Source organism: Carassius gibelio, chromosome B2, assembly GCF_023724105.1.
Source record: "Carassius gibelio isolate Cgi1373 ecotype wild population from Czech Republic chromosome B2, carGib1.2-hapl.c, whole genome shotgun sequence".
NCBI classification, from domain to species: domain Eukaryota; kingdom Metazoa; phylum Chordata; class Actinopteri; order Cypriniformes; family Cyprinidae; genus Carassius; species Carassius gibelio.
The window spans coordinates 1,524,296-1,538,230 of NC_068397.1; the positions used below are offsets into that span (position 1 = coordinate 1,524,296).

The 13,935-nt window shown below is 40.4% G+C and overlaps 1 protein-coding gene, 1 long non-coding RNA gene and 1 pseudogene across 4 annotated transcripts in view; 1 reads left to right on the forward strand and 2 right to left on the reverse strand.

The window, feature by feature from the left end:
* Positions 1-13,935, forward strand: part of LOC127950469 (uncharacterized) — a 92,643-nt gene that overhangs the window by 69,348 nt on the left and 9,360 nt on the right. The window lies entirely within an intron of this gene.
* LOC127950443 (tripartite motif-containing protein 16-like) overlaps positions 1-13,935 on the reverse strand; it is a 57,894-nt gene that overhangs the window by 7,189 nt on the left and 36,770 nt on the right. The gene's annotated exons all lie outside the window — the stretch shown is intronic.
* On the reverse strand, positions 6,598-6,714 carry LOC127951707 (uncharacterized; annotated as a pseudogene).

Consider the following 13,935-nt stretch of genomic DNA (forward strand, 5'->3'; position numbering starts at 1 on the left):
GACAGCCTGGTACGCCTGTAACTCTGCCCTAGTGTGCAGTGCAGCATCAGTCTGACCTGCAGCTTGGTAAGCTTTACCCACTAACGATGATGTTATTTTACAAGGCTTAGTGGGGAGAGTAGGTTTCCTAACCAAGGATACAGGCTCGGGCTCTTCAACCCGCGGCATCTCCGAATACCCCTGTGACTTCGCATCCACGATAGTTGAAAAAGTCAATGTCAAGGGCACAAAGATGCAGGAAGTATATGCTTTGCTTCATGACTTCGATAGCTCATCATGGAGGTCCTCGAAAAAAAGGGGAGAGACTGATGGTGTGGTCTCTCTCTCCTACTACCCGACAGAAACCTATCCTCCAGCTTACTACATTTGGGGGGTCTCTTATTCACATGGCCAGTCAGGCTGCAACCTGTCCACTGCGCAAGTAACTACCTTGAGCAGTTCCTCAACCAATTTCCTCTCGTGAGAGGAATGCTCAGAGGCGGGCTGCTCATGGTCCGAAGACCCAAAAGATATATCATCCTCCTCATGAACCGAAGAAGCGCTGGAGCGCGCTTCGAGATCACGAGAAAAGATGCGCGGATCCGGTGACACTGCAAGCGAAAGGGACGAGCCCGTTGCTCGTTCGTCATGCAAATCCGCATGAGAGCCCTCCGATGAAAAGGTGGGTGCAGTCTGAAAATAATTCAGACGAGCACGAAGCATCTTCACTGAGAGCAGTACACAATGCTTGCACTAGCCCGTCTCTAAAGCCAGAACCGCATGCTCTTCCACCAGCTGAGGAGAAGAATCTTCCTGATGCACACATGCACCAAATGATCTGAAGACAAAAGACCTGTTAATGCACCTGTGGGGTATCTATTTATAGCCCGTGTTGCAGCTGCGCGTTCCGATGACATCATCAACCGAGGCTATATTACCACTGGGTCAATTCTATCGACGTGTTATGACGTGACGCGACACATTATTCACAGCTGGTCATGAATAAGACATTTCCCAATGCACTGAGCAGCACAGCATCAACTGAAGCTTTCGAAAGGGAACTGCTCCATCTTTCAAGAATAATCTTTGTGTGAATCCGGCATTAAACTGATTGAGATTGAGGAAGCTGTCCTCAGCAAAATGTGCTGCACATAGTTTTATATGTAGATTATAATTTTCGGAAACCAAGTTAAACATAAATTGTAACCATTGATTGCATAAATTGCACCAAGACCACGCCCCCTTTTTTGTGTATTACTGTGGGTGGAGGTTAGTCAAAAAACTGTTCTAGTGAAGTCATTACTGCAGGAACTAGAGAGATGAAGTCCAAAAGGGTCGTTTGTTGTAGGCGAATTCTGTTGAATAAAACATCTCGCTTGGCATTGAACTTTGAGCTTTAGAATTTTACAGATATTATTTATACTCTAACAAAAACATTACACACTAACTAAAGTTTAAAACATGGGATCACGAAGAACGGGACCTTTAAATAAAACGAGGAGGCCTAATCATATATTTTGTCTTATGTCAAAATAGGACAAGCAACTTTACCATATGCTGTATTTTTGTAATCTCTGCACTAAGGAGGTCTCATCATATATTTTGTCTTGTGTCCAAATAGGGTGTGCAGCTGCACCATATACTATACCCCTGTACTCTCTGCAAATTCCATTCTCATGCAGGCCTCTACACACAGGCAAATGCATGGTTATTGTAACAGTAGAATAACTTGAACATAAATGGCTAGATTCACATTGATTATACTTGATTAGTTCACATATTGACCAATAAAAATCTTATTCACTAATCAACTCAAAACACCTGCAAAGGTTTTCTGAGCCTTCAAAATGGTCTCTCAGTTTGGTTCACTAGGCTACACAATCATGGGGAAGACTGCTGATCTGACAGTTGTCCAGAAGACAATCATTGACACCCTTCACAAGGAGGGTAAGCCACAAACATTCATTGCCAAAGAAGCTGGTTGTTCACAGAGTGCTGTATCCAAGCATGTTAACAGAATGTTGAGTTGAAGGAAAAAAGTGTGGGAAAAAAAAGATGCACCGCCAACTGAGAGAACCGCAGCCTAATGAGGATTGTCAAGCAAAATCAATTCAAGAATTGGAGTGAACTTCACAAGGAATGGACTGAGGCTGGGCTCAAGGCATCAAGAGCCACCACACACAGACGTGTCAAGGAATTTTCTTAACCACAGACAACTTCAGAAGCGTCTTAGTTGGGCTAAGACGAAGAAGAACTTGACTGTTGCCCAGTGGTCCAAAGTCCTCTATTCAGATAAGAGCAAGTTTTGTATTTCATTTGGAAACCAAGGTCCTAGAGTCTGGAGGAAAGGTGGAGAAGTTAAATGACTATGGTGTTGGTGTGCTTGACTGGCCAGCAAACTCACCAGACCTGAATCTATGGGCTATTTTCAAGAGTAAGATGATAAACAAGAGACCAAACAATGCAGATGAGCTGAAGGCCACTGTCAAAGAAACCTGGTCTTCCAAACCACCTCAGCAGTGCCACAAACTGATCACCTCCATGCCACGCTGAACTGAGGCAGTAATTAAAGCAAAAAGAGCCCCTACCAAGTATTGAGTACACATACAGTAAATTAACATATTTTCCAGAAGCCCAACAATTGACTAAAAATGTTTTTTTTTTATTGGTCTTATTAAGTATTCTAATTTTTGGGGTTTGGTGTTAAATGTGAGAAAAAACTGTTTCCTTCATACATTCGGTTCATCAGCATTGTTAAAACACATTTATCATTCAGTGGAACTGTGGGTATGATTTAGACACTTAAATTTCTGCTCCGTCCATGAAATAAATACGCAGTTTTCGACTGCTCAGGTAACCATTGACAAACTACAGAAAAGTAAAACTACTTCACTTTAGTATAATTGGCCATGAGTCCCAAGGAGAGATCATGCATCAGCTGCATCAGAGACGAACGGAGCGTGAGTGCAATCCTGTGACAGACACAGGTGGTAAGTAATAGTGGAGCACGTGAAGGATAGATAAGAGGCACAATTCACGAACACTGTTCCAAGTCTCCGTTAATTCCTGCTTGTAGTAATTTAATGTGTATAGAATTTGAAAGCATTGAATCACTATAGAAATCGTGATTCATTCGATTATCAGCATTTTACATCGATTACTGTCCGTGATTGGCGATTCACTACTCAAATATCATGTTTATAAATAAAACGAGTGAATCGTTACACCTCTATGCATTCTTCACAGATGGATGCTGCTGTGATTTAGGTCAAAAACACATAAATAGCTCAATACTTATCAAACGATCAGTAATAACAGACAAAGCAACAGTGATCACGTAATGAAAAGAGTTACTCACAAATGTATGGCATTACTGTTGGATCCAATAGTCGCAAAGTGAGGTTGAATCTGTGGCCGGGGATAAACGGTTGAATATGTGGCCGAGCATAAACAGGCAGTGAGGTCTTCTTATACGATCTTCTTATGTGGAGGCAGTGCTTATCTACACTGCTACATAATATGCACTGTCTTGAATTCCAGAAGCTTTTGTTTCAGCAGATTGTCTTCAATATTAGCTGTTCTTAGACTAACAACAAAGATTTATTACATTTCTTAACAATAATTGTACAAAAAAAAATTGGTAAAAAGGATGTGTATTTTGAGGGTCATTTTTGTCACGGAACACTCGACAGCGCCTCCTGGTTTCACCAGATCCCTCTCTCCTGTGTATTAGGACTGCTTTGCCTATTACTCACCTCTGGTCATTATCTCCTGATTAATCTCCTTATCATTGCATGATTATCACCTGTGCATCCTCAGCTCCCCTTTATCTGGACTGCTCTGCTGATCGTTCATTTGTGAAGTCTTGATATACCCTAACTCTGCCTCTAGCTTGTTTCTCGTGTTTGTTCTTGTGATTTTGACTTGGACTCTAATCTCGTTTGTGAACCTAAGCTGCCAGCCCTTTGACCCAAGCCTGTTTGAGTTACGTTTCTTGGATTGCCCTTACCTGTGTGCTGTTTTGAATAATTTATACTGGCCTTGCCTAGTCTGAGTTCTATGACTGTCTATCTCTGCTGGCTTACCTGTGTTAATTAAATACTGCAGATGGATCCGACCGCCTCAGTCTCTTCGTCACAATTATGAGCATTATCAAATTTAATTTATTTACTAAGAACTAGGGCTTATTTATTTATTTTTTAGAAACTTTTTATTTACTGCTTCTGGGTCATTGCAGAGGTGTAAATTTAATTTCCATTAACTTGACAATCATCAGTCTGTGATTGAATTTTTTTATAATCATGTTTACTTCAGGCCCGATGCAAGTGAAAGAGGAGAGCGAAGAGGAGAATGAGGATGATTATCATCAGCTGGAGGATCCCCAGCGTCTACTCAGCGGACAGAAGATATTGAGCTGCTCAGAAACTGGGAAAGGCTTGTCTCACAAGAGAGCTCAGAAAACAGCCGGCTTTTTCTTCACCTGCCTCGAGTGCAAAAAGAGCTTTGAGTCCAAAGAGCACCTGATGGATCACTTCAGGATTCACTCTGGAGAAAGCTGCACAGAGACCGAAACCAACCTGACACAGAAAGCGGCTCCGGGAACGGTTTGCAAACTGCCCTTCACTTGCTTTCAGTGCCAGAAGAGTTTTGCATGTAAAGAGCACCTGATGGATCACTACAGGATCCACACGGTGGACCGACCGTTCCCCTGCGATCAGTGCGACAAGAGCTTCATTCACAAGCAGAGCCTGAAGAATCACCTGAGAGTTCACACTGGCTTGAGACCACATGTGTGCCATCTGTGTGGCAAGAGCTACATCCACAAAGACAACCTCACAGATCACATCCGGATCCACACCGGAGAGAAGCCTTTCGCATGTGATCAGTGCGGAAAAAGCTTCACACACAAGGGAAGCCTCCTGCATCACATGAAGATCCACACCGGACTCAAGCCCTTCACCTGCCGCCAGTGTGGACGCCACTTCACTCACAAAGGAAACCTGAAGATTCATATACGCATTCACTCCGGAGAAAGACCCTTCACCTGTCCTCAATGCGGCAAGAGCTTTATCTATCACGGGAACCTGGTGGGACACATGAAGAAGCACTCGGGAGAGAAACTGTTCCACTGCACTCAGTGCGGCAAGAGCTTCGTCGAGGCTCGGCATCTGCAGAAACACGTGAAAACACATGCCACCGAGCTATTCTTGCAGTAATGCTTCATAAATGTTATTTAAATAACATTATATGTGCATTTATATCCTTTGAGGAGAAGTTCATAAAAAAAATGAAAATCCAAGATTAGGTTGAGTTTGTTTCTTGTGATGGCATCCATTCACTGCAGAGAATCCATTGATCAGACACTGATGCACTTCTACAAATCTGATGAAGAAACAAACTCATCCTGATCTTGTATGGCCATGGAATGGTTTCATTTACTTAATCATGTTTGTTGTAAGGTGATGCATGAAAAGAAAAAAAAAGTGTTGGAAGCTTTAATAGTGAGTTTCCAAAAAAACCTGGAACCTTTCTTCCAGACTTCTACACTTTCTTCTTCTGATGTCCTGAGTGTTTTTATTATAACAGGACCTGAGGCTGTGAAGCTCCAAACGAGAGCCACAGAAACACTGTAAAAGAGTTAAGAACAGAAATATTCTGTCATGGCCAAAAATATCGGCACCCTTGGTAAATATGATCAAAGGCTGTGAAAATTCATCTGCATTGTTAATTCTTTTGATCTTTTATTTTAAAAAATCATAAAAATGTATCCTTTCATTGGATAATAATAATTTAAAATGTGGGGAAATATCATTATGAAATGTTTTTCTCTAATACGCATTGGCCACAATTATTGCCACCCTTTTATTACATACTTTTTGAAACCTCCATTTGCCAGTTTAACAGGTCAAAACGTTCTCCTGTAATTCTTGATGAGGTTAGAGAACACCTGACAAGAAATCAGAGACAATTTCTTCATCCAGAAGAACTCTGCTTCTCACCACACATTAGGACGATATAGACACACGTCCTCTTCCAGGCAGTTTCGTAACATTTTATGTTGATTGGAAATTCTTAATTATTGCCCTGATGGTGGAAATGGGAATTTTCACTGCTCTACATTTAAATTACATCTATTCATTTAGCTGACGCTTTTATCCAAAAGCGACTTACAATTGCTATATATATGTCAGAAGTCGCACACCTCTGGAGCAACTAGGGGTTAAGTGTCTTGCTCAGGGACACATTGGTGTCTCACAGTGGATTCGAACCCAGGTCTCTCAACCAAAGGTATGTATCTTATCCACTGCGCCAACACCACCTCTCTCTAGCCCTTTTCTTAAACTGAAAAGTATGAACATGAAAAGTACAAGCATGTACAGCACTCAATACTGAGTTGTGTCTCTTTTGCCTGAATGACTGCAGCAATGTGGCGTGGCATGGAGTGGATCAGTCTGAAGCACTGCTCAGGTGTTATGAGAGACCAGGTTACTCTGATAGTGGCCTTCAGCTCTTCTGTATTCTTGGATCTGGTATATCACATCTTCAACTTCACAATACCCCATAGATTTTCTATGAGCAGACCACAGGAGCACCCCCTGCTGGCCTCACTAGCACCTCTTCCAGCAGCAACCTAGTTTTCTCAGGAGGTCTCCCATCCAGGTACTGACCAGGCTCAGCCCTGCTTAGCTTCAGTGGGAAACCGGTCTTGGGCTCCAGGGTGATATGGCTGCCGGATGAATATAACATACAAGTTTTACTTTTTTAATGGAATTAGTGAAATCATCTTTTTGATGATATTCTAATTTTATGACCAGCACATGTTTACTTTTGTTTTATTGGTTTCTTGACTTTTAATATAGGTTGTTATAAAAATACAGTTATTTTTAATTTAAAAACTTGTTTAACTTGTTTTTCCATTGAATTACTTTGAAAAACAAAAACAAAACCATGATGGCCACTGAGGACAGGTGTGGTTTTTTAGGCTCTATCTACCTATCCTTTATTCAGCATTTTACATCAGATTGTAACAGTTTTAGCCGATGCTTTTCAACAAAGATAGCTCAATTCAAAGAAATGCATGCATCAAACACTAGAATCAACCAAGAGGTACAGAAACAAATGGATGTATTTGGACAATGCTGCTTTGTATTAGGTTCCTGCTTGTTCCAAAAGCTCAAGGCCTTTTTTTTTTGGCTAGAAATCAATCAGTTGTCCCTGCACATCATGAACCTTTTAATGATATATCAAGACAAAAAGAATTTGGACATGAACAGTATGTTGCTTATTCTATTTTTTGGCAGAAAGATCATTATACTGGAATTGTTGCTAAAGACAGAAAACAATACACAAAAAGAAGCGAATAACATGATTACAAGATTCTACAAGTTTTGCTGCTACTAAGTGGGGATATACAATTAAATCCTGGCCCATATGTAAATCTTAACCCAGATCTAAACAGTGATTTGTCCAAACAACGGGCATTGTTGGAGGGCATCTGAATATTAGAAGTATTACATCAAAAATAGATCAGATTCAACATTTACTGACAGACTCCAATTTGGATTATCTGTGTTTAAGTGAATCCTGGCTAAACAGAAATACTCCAACACACATGATTGATGTACCTGGTTATATTTGTTTTAGAAAAGACAGACTAACTGACAGGGGTGGCGGTGTGTTGATTCATATCTAAGAAACATTTAAATGTGTCCAAATTAATTTGGACAGACCTTTAGAATGTTTGGGCATCACTGTTGTCGACAAAAATGAAGTTTAATATTGTCACTTTATATAATCCCCCCTCACATGGTGTTTCATTCTACAAGGATTTAAATGACTTACTTAAACAGTTAAATTGTCACTTTGAGACTATCTTCCAAGGAGATTTTAACATAAATTGGTTAAGTAATAGTATTAGGCAAAAGTTAAAATGATCTACTCAAAACATAATTTCCACCAAATAATCAAAGATCCGACAAGATTAACAAAAAGCAGTAACTCTAATTGAGTTGATCTTCACAAATAGAATTGAGCGAGTGACGTTTCAACATCTTTCTGATCACAATATGATTTTAATTGTTAGAAAGCTCTCCAAAAACTGTCTACAATCCTTCTGTAATATTTGGCATAAATTAGAATTTACAGGTATTCCCAAGAATAAAATAACTCAATTTGAAGATGAACTGCAGAATATAAATTGGAATAATGTTAAGCAAATTCATGATTTAGATACCTGCTGTACTACAATGATGAAAACACTAACAAATGTGAATCAGAAATATACTCAGGTACTGAAGTATTCACAACGTAGAAGGGCTTTACCATGGCTGAACAAGGATATTTTCCAGCTGATGAAAAAAAGAGACCTTGCGCTCAAAAATTCATTATTAACAAAAACTAACACAGATATATTTGTTTTTAAAGGATTAAGAAATAAAGTAGTTAGGGTGTTACGCAAAGCAAAAACAAACTACTTTATGAAATTGATGGCTGAATCAGGAGGGAAAAGTTCAGAACTTTGGAAACGCCTAAATATTTTAACTAATCGAGTGCCTAAACAACAAAAATTTATAGCGTAATTAGATATAGATGGAATTGTCAGTAATGAAAGGACTGAAATTGCAAACCAATTTAATAGATTTTTATCCAATCAGCTGAGGAATTGGCTGACAATTTTCAACCAGTACAATTAAAACACATACTGAGAGACCAAACAACATCTTTCTGTATAAAAGAGGTAGACCAGAGAGAAATTTTTAGACAGTTACATCAATCTAAGGCCAAGGATAACTTTGGCTTGGATACAGCTTTTATAAAAAAACACAGTTCTCTCCTCTTAATGCCAGTTACACATGTAGTATATTTATCCATAAGATCAAATGAATTCCCTCAGCAATGGAAAATGGCTATTATAACTCTAGTCTTATTATAACCGATTTCAATTTTACCTGCACTCTCAAAGGTTCTTGAAAAAACTGTTGCCAAAACACTTGTCAATTATCTTGAAAGTAATCATCTTCTACATGCCAAAACAATTTGGGTTTAGACCACGGTACTCAACAGAGTTGGCAAACTGTTACCTCACTGAAATGATAAAACAGTCATTAGATGAAGGTAAAGTAGTGGGAGCAGTATTTCTGGACTTGAAAAAAGCCTTTGATACTGTGAACCACAAAATTATTTTAAATAAGAAAATTGTAACTTGTCACTTGATGCAATAACTTGGTTTAGATCATATCTAGAACACAGGCAGCAGTGTGTTAAAAAATAAATACCACCAAGTCATCTATTCAAACTTGTTGTATCAGAATACAACAAGGTTCAGTCTTAGGCCCTTTACTTTTTAGTTTATATATAAATGATCTTCCAGACAGTTGCAAAAGGGTTAAATGCCAAATGTATGCAGATAACACAATTATATATGTCTCAACAAAACCCCCCCAGATTGCAGCTGAGATGCTTTCAAAAGAACTGGATGGTGTATCACAGTGGCTCCGAAATAATCATCTGACCCTGAACTATGATAAGTAAGTCTCTATGTGCTTCTCAATAAAAAGAAAGGTCAATGAAAATTTCAGAATAAAGATTGATGAGAAGGAGATAGGTGAGGTACATTAATTTAAATTTGTAGTGGTTACTTTAGATTCTCATTTTAAGCTTGATAGTCATTGTCACGGCCAGCTCGTTCTCGACCGTAACATAAAATAGGATCACACTTGCACAGATGGTTTGACTTGCAAATTTGTTTATTTCAATGAAAAATAATCCATTAAACAAAATAATATAGCATAATGTCTAGGGTTTAAATAAAGAAATCATAATCCAAAAGGTAAGGAATGTTGACAAAGATAAACAAAAGCAACGGTTGGGGCACAAATGACTTCTCTGGAGACTGCCATTCCCCAGAGGAAGTAATGTGAGATGAATTAGTCCAGCATTTATTCTCTCCACAATCAGTGCAAATCAGTCAGCAGGGGTGTACAGTCAACCACACCCTCCCAGGTCATTCCGCCCCCAGCAGGGAAGAAAAGGGAGCACAGGGTCGTAACACCTCCCTCCTTAAAATAAAGATTCGGCAACGAATCTAAAAAAAAAAGAAAAAAAAAAAGATAATCAAGCAACACCAAAGGACAACACAATAAAGTAATCCAGCCGTCCAGGAAGCATCCTCTTCACCCCACCTCGTCCTTCAACACCTCTGGGCCCTAGAGATGCAAAAAAAAAGAGAGAGAAGAGAGAGAAACGTACAACACCGACGTCATGTTATACTCTAGAAAGAGTGTCAGCTATCACGTTGTCTTTTCCCCTTACATGCTTGATGTCTAAATAGAAAGGTTGTAGAATGAGACTCCATCGCATAAGTCGTTGGTTTCGATTTCTCATTCGATTCAAGAAAACCAAAGGGTTATGATCCGTATAAACGACAATCGGCGCAGCAATTGACCCCAAATATACCTCGAAGTGCTGTACGGCTAACACCAGGGCGAGGGCTTCCTTCTCAATAGTGGAGTAGACCTGTTGATGCCGGTTAAACTTCTTTGAAAAATAGCTTACAGGATGCAAAATATCGTTCGAAGCTTCTTGCAAAAGAACTGCGCCTGCACCACAAGCACTCGCAAGACTGAAAGACTTTTCAAAATTCGGGGCTTTCAAAACAGGGGCACGTGCCAGTAAAGCTTTACAATTTTCGAAAGCCTGCTGACATGTCTCAGACCACTGAAAAGCTATCTTCGGACTCAATAAATCGGTTAGAGGTGAAACCACACTAGCGAAATTGTCACAAAAACTCCTGTAATATCCCACCATGCCGAGAAATCGACGCAATTCACGACGAGTGGTGGGGGTTGGGAAGTTACAAATGGCTTCTACCTTAGTCCCGATAGGTTTCACACATCCATTCCCTACTACCTTACCCAAGTACGTGACGGTTGCTTTTCCAAACTCAGATTTAGCCAGGTTGATCGTAAGATTGGCCCTAGCTAAGCGGGAGAAGAGTTCTTTTATCTGGGTAAGATGCTCAGACCAGGAAGAACTATACAGGACAACGTCATCAAGATACGCCTCGCATCCAGACATTCCATACAGTATATGGTTCACTAATCATTGGAAAGTCGCGGGGGCGTTACGAACCCCGAAAGGCATTACTGTGTACTGCAGGAATGCATCAGGCGTAACAAAGGCGGATAACTCCTTTGTACGGGAAGTCAAAGGCACCTGCCAGTACCCCTTTAGAAGGTCAAACTTACTGACGTATCAGGCAGAGCCAACATGATCGACGCAATCGTCAACACGAGGTAACGGAAAACAGTCCGGTTTTGTCACAGCATTAAGTTTTCGATAATCTGTGCAAAATCGATATGAACCATCGGATTTATTCACTAAAACACAGGGAGAACTCCATGAACTAAAACTAGGTTCACCTCTTGTTTTAACAAATCTCGTTTCAAAGGGTTAACTCTGTAAGCGTTTTGCTTGACAGGACAGGAAGTTCCTACATCGATGTCATGTTCAATGGCGGAAGTACGACCAGGAACGTCAAGGAAAAGAGAAGGGAATGACATCACTAACTCAATGATGTCATTCCTCTCCTTCTCTGCCAAGTAAGAAAGATGAGAAGGCAAATCAATAAGAATCTCAGAGTTGTTAAGACGTCCGTTGACTTTTTCTCGAGAAAGCAGATTTCCATCCTCATCAGCATTCTCTGAAGAATCACCACTCATACTGCAAGAAAGAGAAGACTGTTGTTCTGGATTAAAAGAGTCACAAGTGGTTACTACGCTAACAGAGACAGAAGGAACCGAAACTACATAAGGTTTCAACAAATTAATGTGACAAACTTGCACTTTTTTTCGACGGTCAGGAGTATTCAGCAGATAATTATTATCTGAAAGGCATTTAATTACACTGTAAGGTCCTGTAAACTTTGCTTGAAATGGGTTAGCAGGAAGAGGCAGCAAAGCCAATACCTGATCACCCACCTGAAAATTTCTCCACTTAGCCTTCCTGTCAAAAAGTTGTCGCATTTTTGTTTGAGACTTACTCAGCTTCTTTTTAGCAATAGCTCGTGCCTCATACAGTCTACACCGAAATCCACTCACATAGTCGGAAACATTTTCAGAAGGTTTAGACGTACGCCACTCATCAGCTAAAACAGCAGTAGGTCCTCGTACTGTATGTCCAAACACTAGTTCATTCGGACTAAAACCAATGCTTTCCTGGATTACCTCACGTATAGCCAGCAACATCCAAGGCAAGCCTTCCTCCCAATCCACATCGAGTTCCACACAATACGATCTTAAAAGAGACTTCAAGGTTTGATGAAACCTTTCAAGAGCTCCTTGACTTTGTGGATGATAAGCACTAGAAATATTGTGGTTTTCTCGAAGCTGACGCAGGACTTTTGAAAACTGTTTCGACATAAAATTTGAACCCTGATCCGATTGAATCACTTTGGGAATTCCAAAGGTCGACATAAAATTAGTGAGGGCCTTCAAGATGGACTTTGTAGTGATAGACCTTAATGGATAAGCGGCAGGATAACGAGTAGTCTGGCACATAACAGTGAGAAGATATTGATGACCAGTCTTAGATCGGGGCAAAGGACCAACACAGTCAATAATCAGATGCTCAAAAGGCGTGGAAACAACAGGAATAGGCTGCAACGGAGCAACAGGCACTTTCTGGTTTGGCTTACCGGTGATCTGACATATATGGCAAGATCTTATATACTTAGCCACATCTCGTTTTACTCTAGGCCAATAAAACTGTCGCGTAACACGATCATACGTTTTCCGGACACCGGTATGACCAGCAAGTCTTTCATGAGCTAGTTTCAACACAGATTCTCTTACGGGAAGAGGGATTACAATCTGGGCTCTAGGTTCCAGAGAAGCATCTTTATGCATGACCCCCTTCCGACAAAGCAGACCTTCATCAAGGAAGTACGAAGAATGATGATCAGAACACTTAGACCCTTCAGCAGAAAATAAAGGTTTAAGAGTATCATCGCTCTGCTGAGCTCTTATTAAGTCCTCTCGAGAGATCTGTAACAGAGAAGTCAGAGAACGGTCAGCAACAGAGAGATCAGCATTAGTTTCATCAAGAGTGGACAGAAACTCAGATGTGTCAGCAGATTCATGTCGCAGTGCTGTAGAATATTTCTGGTCAGAAGACAGCGAAGAACAGGCTTTCAGGTCTGGTTGTTTGGGACTCTTAGACACATCAGATACTTGCTCACCTGTAGTAACAGTGTAAAAGAAGGTGTCATGAAGTGGAATCTCAACAACTTGATTTTCAGATAGCGGTTTAGCCATTGAGCGAGTAACTGCACAAGCTGGGAACAAATCAGGAAATTGTTTATGGTTAACATCAGATTTCCTGGGTACAGATACTACTCTGGGTGGAGCTGCCACACTACTCTTTCCCCAAACATTCCCACCAGCTAAATCATTCCCCAGGATAAACGTAATCCCAGGAACTGGAAGTGCAGAATGGACACCAACTACTACATCACCAGATACGATAGCAGAGGAAAGATGGATTCGATGCAAAGGCACTTCAACAAACCCCATCTCAAAACCTCGTACTAGTACATGGGTTCCAGTAGCAGTTTCAGGAGTTAAAGGCAAAATTCCTTCTAAAAGAAACGACCGAGCAGCTCCCGTATCTCGAAGAAGACGTACTGGCACCGTTTCGTTTGAACCAGGCAATGACACATTTCCCTCAGTGATAAAAGGTGTATAATCAACAGAGGAAGTTATACACTGACCAACAGTTTTATCACTAGAGCTAGATAAATGACGAGCTCTCTCATCATGAGTGTCAACAGTGAATGGTGAGGTAGAAACTAAAGCAACAGGTTTCGACAATTTATCTTTCTTCTTGAGAATAAGACAGATATTTTATGAACAGGCTTTTTACAATAAAAGCAAACCATGTCCCGTGAGAGTGCCGGTT